Source organism: Pelophylax lessonae (assembly GCF_965119305.1).
Source record: "Pelophylax lessonae genome assembly, chromosome: 1".
NCBI lineage: Eukaryota > Metazoa > Chordata > Amphibia > Anura > Ranidae > Pelophylax > Pelophylax lessonae.
Window position 1 is genome coordinate 526,907,308 of NC_138768.1, and position 16,191 is coordinate 526,923,498.

At 47.7% G+C, this 16,191-nt stretch overlaps 1 protein-coding gene across 1 annotated transcript in view; it reads left to right on the top strand.

Annotated features, from left to right (window-relative positions):
- Window positions 1-16,191, top strand: part of GTF2E2 (general transcription factor IIE subunit 2) — a 194,267-nt gene that overhangs the window by 136,904 nt on the left and 41,172 nt on the right. The window lies entirely within an intron of this gene.

The following is a 16,191-nucleotide window of genomic DNA, read 5'->3' on the forward strand; positions in this document are numbered from 1 at the left end:
TAATATTCCAAAGCTAAAATAGACAGTTTTGACTCTATAAAAGTGCTGTACTTGGCCCCCTTTTTTAAAAAAAAGAGACCATTCTTTTTATACTATATCTTTTATTGTATAGCAGCTGCTTTTAGTATTGGATATTCTCCTATTTTTATATATTTTTATATATAATTATTAGACTTCTTTATTCTTTTATACATCCATCTGGTATTTTATCCTTGGCGTGTGGTATATACTCTGTATATTTTTCCACAGTTTTGACATGCAGTGCCCATCACTCTGAAGCTTGAGGATCAGCCTGTCTCTTCTAGTGCTGTTTCTGGCCCTGGGTTATTTACGACACCTAAGACTACATGTAAATTTTCTTCCCCCCCCTCTCTTTCAGTTGTACAAAAACTGGAAATACTCTGATAGGCTGTTTGTTCCCCTTAAGTGATTGATGTCTCTTTACCCACTTAGTAATGAGTTTGTTCAAATGGTCAATTTCTACTGTAGGTTTGGCTGTATCTCACCTTAACAAGGGAAGCATCTGACCAATAATTTGTTAAAGGCCCTTTCTAGAACTGTGCTGTCTTTAACTGATAGGTCCTGCTTTACACCCAAACTTGGCTGTAATCTTGCTTTGCCAAACCAAGTTTAATTGGTCCAAATGTTTTTAAAGGGATCTCACAGATTCTGTTATTGACCCCATTGATTACCTGGAACTTTACCTGTGATGAGAGAAGCCCTCCCGACTTATTCCTCACATTGGTTTATTTTCAGTAAAAATGCATAGGGCACTTTGGCATAAGTCCCAGATTGTGGAACCTTTGCAAGAACCCCCTTTAATCTGCATGGCCTATCCAGGACAATGTCTCTTAAGAATAGCTCTGGAGGGTGTATTATGGATGCTACTGTGTGCAAAAGCTCTTCCTTCATCAAAAGAAATCCAAGGATCAGGCTTCGAAGTCCTCTCATTCAATCTCCGCTAAGAAACTTTCCTTTTGCCTTTTAGTACACCCTCAGCCTCTCCTTTGAGACCTTGTAAGCTTGGCTTGCAAGGTCTAGCAGTTCAAAACTGTAAAGTCCCCAAGAAGCCCTTCTTGGCATGAACAAGGGAGAATTGTTTTTTAACGACCTTTTGTGGATGCTTCGATGACTTGTGTTCCTGATGCCTAGGTGCAAGAGGTATTGCAGCAGCTATTACAAATTAGAAATTTGGTCTCTACCCCCTCCACAGGTTTTTAACTTCAAATCTTCCTGTGTCTTCTCAGAAATTAGCTATTCACTGGGCACTCCCCAGACTTTTGGACCAAAGGATCTTAACTCTAGTCCCTGCTATGAAGTTAGACAGTTTGAGGGCTTTTACTCCAATCTGTTCATGGTCCCAAAACTAAAAGGGAGTGTTCTGAGCACTTGCAAAACAAAGCAATCTCGTTTACCTTTAGACAGATGTGACACCTGATGTGGACCTCTGGGTCCAGCAATAAATTGGACAAGTTTATATCCAGATGCAAAGATCCCCAGGCGGAAGCTCAGAGGGATCAGTACACCCTAATCTACACCTTTCTTATAACCTCTGCCTTGTCTACATTGTAGAACTACTGATTTGCCTTCTTGTAATTCTGGATAGGACCCACAATGGCACCCCAGCTTTGTATTTTCATTCCTAAGTAGCTCAGATCATTGTTTAGCCTCATAATCTTTAATGTGTATTTCCACTTTTGCTGTCAAATTGGGATAACACCTACTTTATATTTGTTACATGACCCCATTCACATAGCATAACCTAAAAAATATTTAAAAAAATGACAGCTTCCCTTTTAAGGTGCTCTTTACTGGACCAACCATCCATTCTGGACCATCCAAAAATGCCTCCTAGTTTGCCTTTGATTATAAGGGGGTCTTAATTAACCTTGTCTGTACTGTGTATACAGGCAGATGTTCATGATCAAGTGTAACTAGATTTAAACAATCTGTCCTAACAAATAGTTAAAGTTGTAGAGGGCTTTTTGCATTGCATGTTAATGTTAACGAGGATAGACTTAGGACAGGCTTACTCTAACATTGTTCAGAAAACCTTGCAGTCAGCCATGACGCCTCCTGGTGAGAAACATCTAAAACGTAAGAAATATTTTTTTTTGGTGAGGTAACAAATATACAGATAGTGGGGTTATGAGTGCAAAAGTGGAAAAACCTTTAAGACTAGGTTCACACTAGCTGCGGCCACTGCTCAGCAGGGGGTCCGATGCGTCTCTGTACTCCGTATTCAGGTGCGAATCGTGTCTGAATTTTGTTTGAATTTAGACCTGAAATAGACCAAAAGAGGCAACAGGACCCTTTCTCTATCGTCCTTCAAGAGACGCAGCCTCATCTCCATGAGCTGAGTGTGTTATGCTGCCACCTGCAGGTGTAGTCTAGGCAGTACGTTAGTACAAAACCTTTAACATGTACACGCCCACGGGGCGGTCCATCCAGGCATAACCCCCCAATGCCACAGCCCAGCACATCAGTTTGTTTCTGCCTAGAGAAGGAGTAGGACCTAGGTTTCCTGCTGGGACTCCGGTCTCAGTTTTTTTTTTTTTTTAAATATTTTCATAATATTTTCTTTTTATTTCTCTTTACTCACTTGCTAGCTAGTGTTCAGGGAATAATTTTCCTGGTGATCTACAAACAACGATGCTGGCTGGGGCTACGCACTGGATAATGAGATCCTTATGGTCCCCCAGTCTGGCCAACGAGCGTGAGCAGGTTATAGTCCCGACCTAGGCCTAACCACTACGGTGTCCCTTTTCTGGATGGGGACAAGCCTGCGAGCGGACTCCTCGCCGGGACGCGACGATCTAAAAACGCGAGTCGCAGCGTACCCCTCAGCTGGCAGCACCCCCACTTTGGGTGGGAGGCAGTCTGCCTGGAGCGAAGCCCACCTGGTCCATGGTATGGTGAGTAAATGTGCCCCGCTTTCCCCTGCTGGCCTTGGGGGGATGTGGGCCCTCTCCTGGGGATAATGGGATTTGTACCTCCCAAAATATCCCCCTGGCCTGCCCGGTCTGTGTGTCCTATCCTCCCCCCCCCTTCCCTGTCCCTGCGGTGGCTGTGTGTCTGGAGCACCTGGCGCCCATGGGGGGGGGGTGGTTTGTGACATGGTACCTTGGGCTTGTTGGACCCTGTTGGGATTCCTGAAGCCTTCATGTGTCGGTTCCTAGCAGCATGGTTCACCGTGAGCGCCGCCATCTTAAGTGTGGGCAATGTTAATTTTACCCCATAGACTTGTATGGGGCAGCCATTTTCCCTGTAGCTATTGATATGTATGGGCATTCATCTTTGTGTAGCCCTTGTGCTATGCTGGGGAGTGTGACCTTCCTCAGGCGACATCACTTCCTGTTCATTTGTTTCCTGCTACTGGCCGAGGTCACTTCCTGTCTTTCTCTCCATGCTGCTGGAAGACTCAGGAGGACGGTTTGTCTGAGGTGGTACAGTACTTGGGGTCCCTGTGGGCATATTCCTGCACTTTCTGCTGTCAGTTTAGTTTAAAGGGGTTCCCTGCATACCGCTGAGATCGGTGGTGAATACCGCGATTGGCGCTCTTAAAGTCAATTTTTTTTGCAAATTGCAATATGGAGTCCCAAACTGTGCAATCACCCTCAGACCCACTCTGTGGGACTCCCGGACAGTCCGGGTTAAAACAGTCGCTAGCCGCGATTTCAGCAGCTCTGGAAAGCCTGGCGACTAAAGTTGATTTAGTCATGAAAAAGGTTGATAGCCGAAAACGGCCGCTGCCTTCTCCAATCTATGGAGGTGTCTTCTGATTCAGAGGCTGATTGGGTTGCCCCGGACGCCCCCCCCCCCTACCTGAGGGGTTGCTGTCCTCGCAGTCAGATGGTGACGAGGACCTGTCCTCTTCAGCTGCAGCACGAGAACGTTAGTGGAAGCCCTGATCATTTCAGCGCGGGATACTTTAAAATTGGCTGATGACCCCACACTGGCAGGAACGTGGGTGGCTTTTGGCTCTCGGAAGTCTCCAAAAGCTGACAGGGTTTTCCCTTGTCCCGACACCTTTCACAATATTGTGAATGACCAATGGCGGCACGTTAAGCACGTGTTATGTGTGCCAAAACGCTTTAAACGCTGGTACCCTTTTGCTGAAATGGTCTCCAACCGTTGGATGGTGCCACCTAAGGTGGACCATCCTGTTTGCAGATTAAACAAATCTACCATTGTGCATGTGGAGGAATCCCCGGTTTTTATGGATCCAGTGGACAGGCGGGTGGAATCCCTTTCCCGCCATCTTGACGTACTGGCGGCTTCCATTTTGAAACCGTTTTTTGTGTCTGTGTTAGTCTCAGACTGTGACGGAATGGATTAGGGGTTTGCGGGAGACTTTGGACCCCGAGACTGTTCATCCGGAACAGCTGGAACTGTTTGGTCCAGGTGATCCAGGCTCTGGTGTTCCTGGGTGATGTGTCTATGGATGTGGCTCCCCTGGTGGCCAGTGTTTCGGCATGGTTTTAAGATGCATGGTTTGGTTGAAGAGCTGGTCGGCTGACCAAGCTTCTAAGAAAGCCCTGGCTTATCTCCCATTTCTGGGAGAACGGTTGTTTGGCGACTCATTGGATGAGTTAATCAGGGGTTTGACTGGCGGGAAGAGTACTCTTCTTCCTCAGTCCTCCAAGGGTAAGACACCCCGTACTAAGCGGGGTCCCTCCTTTTCTGCTCATAAACGTTTTTTTCGTGCCTCCGGGGTGCAAGAAAAAGGTAAGCTGTTCCAAACTTCTGGGGGAACTAAGAAGCCTTGGGGCAAGCCCAAGGTCGGTCAGTCCGGTCCTGAAGACAAGTCCTCTTCAGCATGAAGGGGTGCCCTCACCCATCTCAGGGGTGGGGGGATGTCGGCGCTTCTTTCAGGAACCCTGGACTTCCTTCATTCAGGACAAGATCGAATTCTGGTCCCTGCCAGAGGACAGGTTCTTTCAGTTGAATCTCCACCTGTCTCTGGAGCGTTTGAAGAATCTGCGGGAGGCTGTGCGAGTTCTCCTGGCTCAAGGGGTAATTGTGCCGGTTCCTCCGCAGGAACACTCTAAATGTTTCTATTCAAACCTGTTCAAGGTGCCCAGAAAGGAGGGCAAAGTGCATCCAAACCTCAAGGCTCTGAACCGCTTTGTGCCAGTGCAGAAGTTTCAAAAGGAGTCCATTCCGTCAGTGGTGGCATCTTTGAATCAGGAGGATTTTCTGGCTTCCATCGATATCAAAGATGCGTATCTCCACATCCCCATATTCGAGGGACACCAGTGATTCCTCCGCTTCGCGGTGGCAGAGGAGCACTTTCAATTTGTGAATTGAGTTTTTACCATGGTCCTAGCCCCTGTGCTGGCCTTGTTATGTCGACGAGGTATCTCCATTGTGGGATATCTGGATGATCTCCTGTTGTGAGCAGTCTCTCATTCGGATCTGCTGGACAACGTCTCCATCACCATTCAGACCCTTCAGGAATTCGGGTGAACGATCAATTTCCACAAATCTGCCCTGACACCGTCCGAGTGGGTCACTTATCTGGGGCTAATCCTGGATTCTGGCGAGGGTCTTCCTTCCCTTAGACATGCTTCAGAAGTTGCAAAGGGCAGTTCTGTTGCTGATGGAGAGCGATTGCGGCTTGCATGAGGGCCCTGGTTCTGATGGTCTCGACCTTCGAAGCGGTCCTGTTTGCTCAGTCTCACACAAGACAGTTGCAGAAAGAAATTCTGGCAAAATGGAACAGAGATCCTTGGTCCTTGGACCTTAAGATTCAGTTGAGCCATCTCACAAAGTCGTCTCTTTTTGGCTCCAGTCACCCTTCCTGTGCCAAGGCAAGTCCTTCCTGCCGTTGTTTTGGATTGTGTTCACCTTGGACGCCAGCCTGTCAGGCTGGGGTTGAGTGCTGGGGAAGCTTTGTGCCCAGGGAACTTGGACGACGGAAGAGTCTTCCTTGCTGATCAATATTCTGAAGCTGAGAGTGATCAAGCTCTGCCTGCTTCACGGGACAAGTCGGCTACGCAGCTTTCCGGTTCGGGTTCAGTCAGACAATGCCACGGCCGTGGCTTACATCAATCACCAAGGGGGCACCAGGAGTGCCCTGGCGGCCAAGGAGGTGGCCGAGATTCTGGTGTGGTCGGAACACAATGTTGCGGCTCTCTCCGCAATCTACATCCCAGTTGTGGAGAATTGGCAGGTGGATTACCTGAGTCGTCAGGTGTTGGATCAATGGGAATGGTCCCTTTATCCGGAGGTGTTTTGTCTCCTGTGTCTCCTCCTTGGAGTCCGTATCACCTGATCTATGCCTTCCCTCCACTTGTTCTCCTGCCGAGGTTTCTTCACTGGGTGGCCATGGAAGGCATTCCGGTCATTCTGTTGGCACCAGACTGGCCTTGGCAGTCCTGGTACGCATAACTGGTAAAAATGGTGGTGGATCCTCCATGGCGTCTTCCTCTGTGGGAAGATCTCTAATCTCAAGGACCGATCTTCCATCCTGCTTTACGGTCGCTGGCTTTAACTGCTTTGCTGTTGAAAGCAAGGTGTTGAGGGATTGAGGTCTCTCTGATTCGGTGATTACTACCCTTTTGAAGGCCAGGAAGTAGACATCTAGGATGATCTATCATCGTACGTGGAAATCGTACATTTCATGGTGTGAATCGCTGCACCCTCGCTTGTTCTCTATAGCTAGGGTTTTGGCCTTTTTACAATAGGGCACTGTGTTGCTTTACCTGACAATTGCATGGCCGTGCGATGGTGTACCCAAATAAAATTGATGTCCTTCTCTATTCATTGACAGATGCAGCATCATATTCTTCTTGACCATTGGGTTATGCTGCACCCTACAGGAGTAGGACACTAGGCAGGAAAAAACTTTACCACGCCTATGGGGCAGTCCCTGCAGGCATAAACCCACACACTCTGCTATAGGCTTCAGTTTTGTTTCTGCCTAGTTTAGGAGTAGGACCTAGTTCCCGGCTGGGACTTCGGTCTTAGCTTGCTTTTTATTTTAAAGGGAACCTTTGTGAAATTTTTTTTTTTTTTTTTAGCTAGTTATGTTTCTGAGAGAACTGCAATCAACAGCTTAACTGGGTTTTGGACTGGATATTCTAGATCCTTAAGGTCTCCCAGCCCGGCCAGCAATCGCGTGCAGGGTATAGCCCAGCGCTAGGCCTCGCCACGACAGAGCCCCAGTGGACGGGGGCTGGCCAGCGAGTGAAACACCACCGGGACGCACACGACCTGGTTTGGCCTGAGTCGCAGCGTACCCCTTGGCCGTCAGCATCCCCACCCTGAGTGGAGAGACAGTCTTTCTGGAGTGGCGCCCACCCGATATTGTTGGTATGGTGAGTAAGTGTCCCCTCATAACTCTTGCAGTCTCTGGGTGGACTTGGGACCCTGCCTGGGAAAGTCGGACCCTTGGGTACCCCTCATTTCCCTTGGTCTCTCGGTAGGTACCAGGCTCCCCCAAGTCCTTCCTCCCCACCAGTCATGGAGGTCCCTACCTCAGTCAGCGATGGGGGTCCTTGGGGGGTGGACGCGCCAAGGGCGCTTTAGCGGATCCACTGGAGCTGGGTTAATCCTGATGGGGGTCCCTGCCGGGGACCCCCCCGATGCCACTTATCATTTGGACCTCTTAGTGGGTCCTGGAGATGGCATAGCGTGCCATGGGGGGGCTGCCATTTTGCTGTAGATTCGTTCAACCTAATTTTGCAGATTTCCCCATTGAAATGTATTGCCGGCCATGTTTTTTGGGGTTTCCTGTTAGGAATGCATTGAGCTGCCATTTTCTTGGAGTCCATGATTGCTGGACAGCAGGGAGCAGCTGAGCCTTTACTCTATGAATGACCCAGGTATTTCCTCTTTCTGTGAAGATTGTTTTTTCTAGATAGCAGAATGATCCTGTTCTCCATATCGATTGGTGCTATGTAGTGTGGGGTCCCTGTAGGTCTTCCTTTCTCACCCACCCTATCGGCAGTGCTAGTGGCTGGGACTTGTAGTACCGCTGGTGCAGCGGTGCGGCCCGTTTTTTTTTTTTGCAGATTTCTTAAAGTGACACTGCGTTATTTTGGGGTCCATAATGGAGTCCCAGGAACAAATTTCACCTACTGATCCCCCTCCTTGCGGTTGCGGGGACCTCCGGGTCGCAACCCCTGTCTGCCTTAACGGCAGTTTTGGAATACTCATCTGTCAAAAGTGGATATGGTTATCAAAAATACCACTAGTAAAAAGCGTCCTATGCCCTCCCCGGCCTCTCCTCTATCCTCAGATTTGGAGGTAGATGTGGCTGCTGTGGACGCAGGTTACCCCGAGGGTTCTGCGTCATCGCACTCGGATGGCGAGGACGACATACCCTCATCTGCAGCTGCATGGTAAACCGCGCTGGTGGAGGCACTTAGTGTCACTGCGGGAATCTCTAAAAATGGTGTTCCAGACTGAACAAATCTCATTGGAGTTTATCAAAAGACTCACAGGCGGGAAGAGTACTCTTCTTCCTCAATCCGCCAAGGGCAAGCCACCATGTAATAGACAGGAGCCTTATTTCACAGCCCACAGGTGGCCCTTTCGTGCCTCTGGCATGCAGGGGAAAGGATCAAAGCCATTTAGGCCTTCTGGGGGGTCCAAGAAGACATTGTCAGGTATGCCGAGAACAGGCCAATCCAGACCTGCAGACAAACCCCCTTCTGCATGAAGGGACGCCCTCACCCATATCTGGGGTGGGGGGACGTCTTCGCTTCTTTCCGGAACCGTGGGCCTCCTTAAATCAGGACAAATGGGTCCACGAACTGATCCGATCGGGTTACAAGATCGAATTCTGGTCTTGACCGTCAGACAGGTTCTTCCCATCCAATCTACGCCTATTTCCAGACCGGTTAAGGGATCTACGAGAGGCGGTACAAGATCTGCTGTCGCAAGGGGTGATTGTGCCGGTTCCTTCTTGGGAACACTTTCAGGGGTTCTATTCAAGCCTGTTCACTGTGCCCAGGAAAGAAGGCAAAGTACGTCCAATACTGGACCTCAAGGCTTCTGAACTGCTTTGTGTGGGTACAGCCATTTTGAATGGAGTCCATTCACATGGTAGTGGCGTCTCTACACCAAGGAGACTTTTTGACCTCCATCGCTATCAAGGACGCATATGTACGCATATGTACACATCCCTATTTTCGCTGGACACCAGCGTTTTCTACGCTTCACTGTAGGAGAGGAGCATTATCAATTTGTGGCGTTACCCTTTGATCTCGCCTCCACCCCCAGGGTCTTTGCCAAAGTGTTGGCTCCGGTATTGACATTACTGTGACAATGGGGGATTGCTGTACTGGGGTACCTGGACGATCTCCTCTTAGGAGGAGACTCACATTTAGCCCTGTTGGGCGACTTGACAATCCCTGTACGGACTCTGCAAGAGTTCGGTTGGAACATTAATTTAAAAAAATCTGCCTTGGTACCATCCTTAAAACTGGATTATCTGGCCCTGACTCTTGACTCTGCTTCGGCAAGGGTTTTTCTTCCCCCGGACAAGCTGCAAAAGTTGCAGGGGGCGATTCATTTGCTGTTATCCAGCAATCTGTCCTCTCTGGGGACTTGCATGCAAGCCTTAGGTCTGATGGTTTTCAACCTTCGAGGCGGTTCCGTTTGCTCAGTTTCACACGAGACCCTTACAAAGGGAAATTCTTGTAAAATGGAACAAAAATCCAAAGTCCTTGGACACTATGATTCAGTTGAGTCACAACACAAAGACTGCTCTTCTATGGTGGCTTCACTCATTAGCACTACGCCAGGGCAAGTCCTTCCTCCCCTTGTATTGGACTGTGGTAACCACAGACGCCAGCCTGTCCAGTGGGGAGGAATGCTAAGGAAGCTGTGTGTCCTGGGGTCCTGGACAGTAGAAGAGTCCAAATTTCCAATCAATATTCTGGAACTCAGAGCGATTCTCTGAGTCTGAGTCATTGGACAAATCGTTTACAGGGTTGTCCAGTTCGGATGCAGTCGGACAATGCAACGGCCGTGGCTTACATCAATCATCATGGGGGCACCAAAAATGTCTTTGCGGCCCGGGAGGTGGCCGAGATCCTGAAATGGGCCAGGTGTCGTCAGGTGTTGGATCAGGGGGAATGGTCTCTGCACCCGGTGGTGTTTTACCTCCTGTGTGTCCGGTGGGGGACACCCGACATCGACCTGTTAGCTTCTTGCCTCAACAAGAAGGTTCAGAGGTTTGTAGCCAGGTCTCCAAATCCTCTGGCCTGACGCACTGGTGGCTCCTTGGTGTCAGTATTGACTGATCTATGCGTTCCCTCCGCTGAAACTCCTGCTGAGGCTCCTGCCGAGGTGGAAGGGATTCCGGTCATTCTGGTGGTTCCAGACTGGCCTCTTTGGTCTTGGTACACAGATCTGGTAAGGTTGGTTGCCGATGCTCGTTGGAGACTTCCTCTCAGGGAAGATCTTCCATCCTGCTTTACAGTCGTTGGCTTTAACGACGTGGCTGTTGAAACCCAGGTATTGAAGGATAGAGGTCCTTCTGATTCAGTGATTCCTACACTGTTGAAGGCCAGAAAGTCTACTTCTAGGAAGATCTATCATCGTACGTGGTAATCGTACATCTCATGGTGTGAATCAATGAAGGTGCATCCTCGCCTTTTTCGGTGGCTAGGATTTTTGACCTTTCTTAAAAAAGGGGTTGAACAGCGGTTGGCTTTGGACACTATCAAAGGCCAAGTGTTGGCTGTGTTTTTCTAACGTCCTTTAGCTACGCATGCCTTGATTCGCACTTTTATTCAGGGGGTTAGCCATATCTGGCTCCTCCGAGGCGATCCCCGCTACCTTTGTGGGATCTTAATTTGGTATTGTCTGTTATTCAAAAACCTCCTTTTGAGAACATTAGGGAGATTCCTCTGCTTACATTGTCTCAGAAGGTTGCCTTTTTGGTGGCTATTACTTCTGCCTGCAGAGTTTTGGAATTGGCAGGGCTGACCTGCCGTTCACTATATCTGGTGGTCCACAGAGATAAAGTGGTACTTCGACCTAATCAGTCGTTTCTTCCCAAGGTGATTTCTGATTTCCAATTTCCATCTGAATGAAGACATTGTGCTGCCTTCACTCTGTCCTAAGCCCAAGCATCCCAAGGAAATTGCTTTGCTTTGAATGTAGTTCAGGCAATTAGTTTACCTGGCGGCTACTGAATCTTTCAGGAAATCACTTGTTTTTTTTTTGTCTTCACCGAAGGACCTCGAAAGGGATTGGCTGCGTCTGCTGCGACCATATCCAGATGGATCAGAAAGACGGTGATACAGGCTTATTCACTGAAGGGTCAGGTTCCTCCTTTCCCTGTGAAGGCGCATTCTACTAGGGCGCTGAGTGCCTCTTGGGCTTTTCGCCATCAAGCATCAGTAATGCAAGTTTGCAAGATGGCAACTTGGTCGTCTGTGCACACACGTTCACAAAATTCTACAAAGTAGATGTGTTGGCATCGTCGGATACTTCTTATGGCCGCAAGGTTTTGCAGGCTGCTGTTTAAAAGAGAAAATATTCTCTGAGGGTGTATGTTGTTCCTAGGCGAGCTCCAATTGTTCCTAATTGAGCTCTGTGTTACCTGGTTGGCTAAGTTTAACCTTTACCTTTGGGGAGTTATGTTCTTTTCTGCGTTATTTTTCCCTCCCCTCATGCAAATACTGCTTTGGGACGTCCCAATGGTCAAGAAGAATATGGAGCTGTGTTTGTCAATGAACGATAGAGAAAACTGGATTTTTGACTTGCCGTAAAATCCTTTTCTCTGAAGTTCATTGACAGACGCAGCAACTGCCCCTCTATTTATGAGTGGGATGTTTTTTTTTTCTTCTAAACTGCATGCAACAAAGCAAGCCTGTAGCAGAGTGTGTGGGTGTATGCCTTTATTTTTTTGCGGTATAAACAAAAAAGACCATTTAAAAAAAAATATATACAGTGTGTGTGTATGTATGTATGTATATATATATATATATATATATATATATATATATATATATATATATATATATATATATATAATTTTTTTTTTTTTTTACTTTCTGCTATAAAACACATCCAATGAAAAATGTAAAAAATTTAATTTCTTCATCAATTTAGGCCAATGTGTATTTTGCTACATGTTTTTTTTAGTAAAACAAAATCCCAATAAGTGTATATTGATTGGTTTGCTCAAAAGCTATCGCACCTACAAACTACGGGATAGATTTGTTTACTTTTATTTTTTTTTTTAATAATAATAATGGCGGCAATCAGCGATTTTTAACAGGACTGCGACATTGCGGCGGACAAATCTGACACTAAAAGACACTTTTTGGGGACCAGTGACAAAAATAAAGTGATCAGTGCTAAAAAAAATTGCACGGTCACTGTGTAAATTACACTGGCAAGGAAGGGGTTAACGGGCGATCAAAGAGTTAAGTGTGCTCCTAGAGGGGTAAGTGGATGCACTAGAGGAAAACAGAGATCCGTGTTTCTACTTAGCAGAAAAGCAAGATCTCCATTTTCCTCTGTGACAGAACGGCGGTCTGCCTTGTTTACAAAGGCAGACCGCAGTTCTGTATTTCCTCAGAATGATCGGCGGGTCCTGGCCACCGGACCCGCTGATTTGGCTTCTGCTGTGTCCAATCACCGCAGGAGCGGGGGTTCCAGCAGCCCATGCTCCAGATCTCGTACACAAAATCGCGTACATGTACGTGATTTTGCGCAGCTGGGCCGCCCTGCCACAGTATATGCCACAGACGATCCGGAAGTGGTTAAAGAGCTACATAAATTGTTAGCACAATATACTGTACATGTTTTATAATAATTATCCAAATTATCTAGATTGTGTGAATGTGACTCTGGGTGCAATTATCTAGTATGATGTGATAATATCATGGGTGGCAGCAGATACATTTTGTGTTCTTTCTCATCGCACCGCTGTAGCAGGAATTTCTGTCTGTTGTAAACAGTGGTGACCTCTTAATAACTTGGATATAATATCATTTTTTTCATAAATCAATTCTGTAGGGCTATATAAGAATAGGATGTCAATATCAAACTTGTATTATACATAACAAGTTTTGACTATAAATCCGAAGTAGATACTTGAGAGAAGTCTGGTGTATCTACATGATCTGGCTGCCAGACTTATTTCTCTTTCGTTCATCGACGGACAAAGCGCTCTATAAATCATAACTAGTGGTTTATATTGCCTCCTCCAGGAGTAGGACTAGGCAGAAAAAAAAAAAACACCTGGCTACGCCCATGGACTGTCCTCAGCTGGTATATAACCTAGGTCTGCTCTAGGTAATCAGTTTTAATCTGTCTAGTCAGGAGTAAGGACATAGGCTCCCGGCTGGGATCTCTGGTCCTAGCAATTTTCTCCTTCCTTACATCTTTTTTGTTTTCTCTTGGGAGATCTTCAATCAACTGCCAAGCTGGGCGACAGGCTGGATAATCTAGATCCAGTGGTCCCCCCAGCCTAGCCAGCGAGCGCATGCAGACTACCCCAGAGCCTCACGGACAGAGGCTTGCCGCTAGTTAAACGTCTCGCAGGGTCGCATACGACCGGGCTTGGGTTTCATTTGTAGTGGTCCCTTGGCCGACCGGTCCCCTACTTCGGTGGCGAGGAGTTCTGTCTGGAGCGTTACCCACACCATGGAAGGGTAAGTACAGTCCCCCCTCTCCCCTTTTGGTGGTTTCCTCTGGGGTGGACGCAGGTAACCTCCAGGGACTGTCGGACCTACCTGCAGGTTCCCTCCTCCCATCCTTTAAATCCCTCACTGAGCTGGGCTTTCCCCGCTCCCATTCCTCCCTGTCTGGACCTGGTGGGGGGTCCCAGGGCACAGAATGCAGCAGAGACCCCTGGGGTCTCCCTTCGCCATCCCCACTCTAAGGGTCCTGGGATAGTGTGTGTCCCGCCCTGGTTGTTTGGAGGGGTCCCAGTGGCAGGGGGGTCCCACAGCAGAGACTGGTGCAGAGTGCACAGTAAAGTCTCCCCTAAACGTGTGTCCTACCTTCAGGTGGGGTCCCCTTGCAGAGGGTGCAGCATTGCAGAGGGTGCAGGAAAGATCCTGGCCGCATGCTTCAGTGTTTGTAGCCAATGGTGACCATTTTCCCTAGAGTCTGGCTGGTCTCTGGTTGGTGGCCATGTTTGTGTCGATGGATGATGTCACGGGGAATATGTTCCCTTAGTCTGGTTGGCAGCTATGTTTGTGTAGCCGGATGATGTCACAAGGGCCATTTTCTCTTAGTCTGGGAGATGCGTGAAAACAACTGAAACCTCATGGGGTTGCCAAAGCTCCTTCTCTTTCTTTTCCTCAGTTTCCTCTTCTTGTGCCCAGGATATATGAACAGGGATAACGTCCATGATGATGCTGGGTTTGAATTCTCGGCACTCCTCCGGTCGGTAGGGTGAGTCTTTGGGGGTCCCTGTTACCTCTCTCTCTGCTGATAGGTACCCTGAGCCTTAAGGGGATCCTTTATTGGTGCCAAAAGATCGTTTTTTTACTGCATGGTCTTCCTTTCATTATGGAGCCTCAGGGTCATATCTCCCCCACTGACTCCCTCATGGAGGTGGCAGCTCCCTTGGAAACCCTAACTTCCCATGGTTGCACTGACGGTGGTCCTGCAGTCCTTAGTGTCCAGGAGGAAGCGTCCCCCGCCTTCCCCTGCTCAGGCTGTTTCATCAGATTTTGAGCTTGATGCCGCTGTGGACGTGGCACATCCAGGGGGATTTAATATTACACCCCCGGGTCCATCCGATAGAATGAATCCTCCATGGTTGCAGCAGCGAATGAAAAAGCACCGGTAGACGCACTTATCATTGCAGTGCGTGAGACTTTAAAAATGGAGGATGCAGCTGAAGTAGCTATGGACGTGGCTGTGTCGTTAGATATGTACAAGTCGCATCTTACTCCCGTAACAAAGGGGTTTCCTTATGTGCCTTATTTTGACAGGTTTTCCTGTTAGGAATGGGAACAACCAAAGTTACGAAAGTAGAAAAAGTGAGACCGCACTCCGGTTGAATGGTTTGGTCGAAATCAAAAAATTGTTTCCTTTATTCTTCAAGTAAAAGCAAAAAGACAGACAGTGTACAAGCAGACGTATAGGTTGACGCGTTTCACGACATTCCCAGTCGCTTACTGATAACCACACTGTGAGATTGCAAGGGTCGGCCGAGTATTTGTAAGAAAATCAATCAATTAACATCAATCAAGTGGTATGATGTACACATGTTGAACCACCTGAATAGATGATTATGCCGAACTGCTTGCAATAGCGCAGTGAGGACATTTTAATTACACATAAGATCCCAATATGGAAAAGTGATAAGAAATTTAAACAAGCATTTACAAAAGAGTAAAACCATATGTGCACAACGGATTCTCACAGAAAACAGGCTGCATAAATATATATATTTTTTTATATATTTGGATAGGATTTGATATCTCCCAATATTGTATACTTTATGCATGCTACCTGATTTTTATAAATGGAGTAGGTCTGCTCATTTTTTAATGTATATCGTTGTGCATGCGCCAGTAACCTGAGTGCAGTACCCATTCGAATATATGTGGGAACTAAATTGTCCAATATAGAGTGCTCTTGAAGTAAGTTTACGCGTGGCAGAGTGTATCCTCATCCCGAGAGGGAGCGGGTGCAAGGCCAGAGAGGGCTAAAGTGGATGGGAGTTAACAGAGAGAACGTTAACATCAGGTGGTGCATGCCCAATCGTATTTGGTGCATAGCTTGGATCCACCCCAATGGGCGTGGAAGTTGAGGTACTTATTCTGCTGCCGTGCCCGCCGTGGCCACGCCCCCGTGAGGAAGTCGGAAGTACGAAACGCGTCGGAGCGTGGCCAGGCGGCGTAACCTCATTCCTGTTTACAAGGAGTCTGCAAACCTGGAAGGCGCGCAACCCACGGCGGGGAGCCTGGGACCTGGTCCCGAAGGGTGAACACCACCAGTTGCTTGATATGCTGTGTATCCAGTTAAGACATGTGAGTGCAATACTTTTTATGTGTTAATAAAGCGAAGTGTTAAACGTTATCACACTAGTGGAGCAATTTCTCTTCCTCTACATGTCTCATACTTGATTGGTCCCGAGTCATTGTTCCGGTTTGGAAGTCTGAGGGAAGCTGTTACTATTTGTCTGTTTGCTCTGTCACGAGAGTGACTGAGCCTATGGAGTCGGTGAGTGGGCATTGCTTATCCCCCTTCAGAGCACAG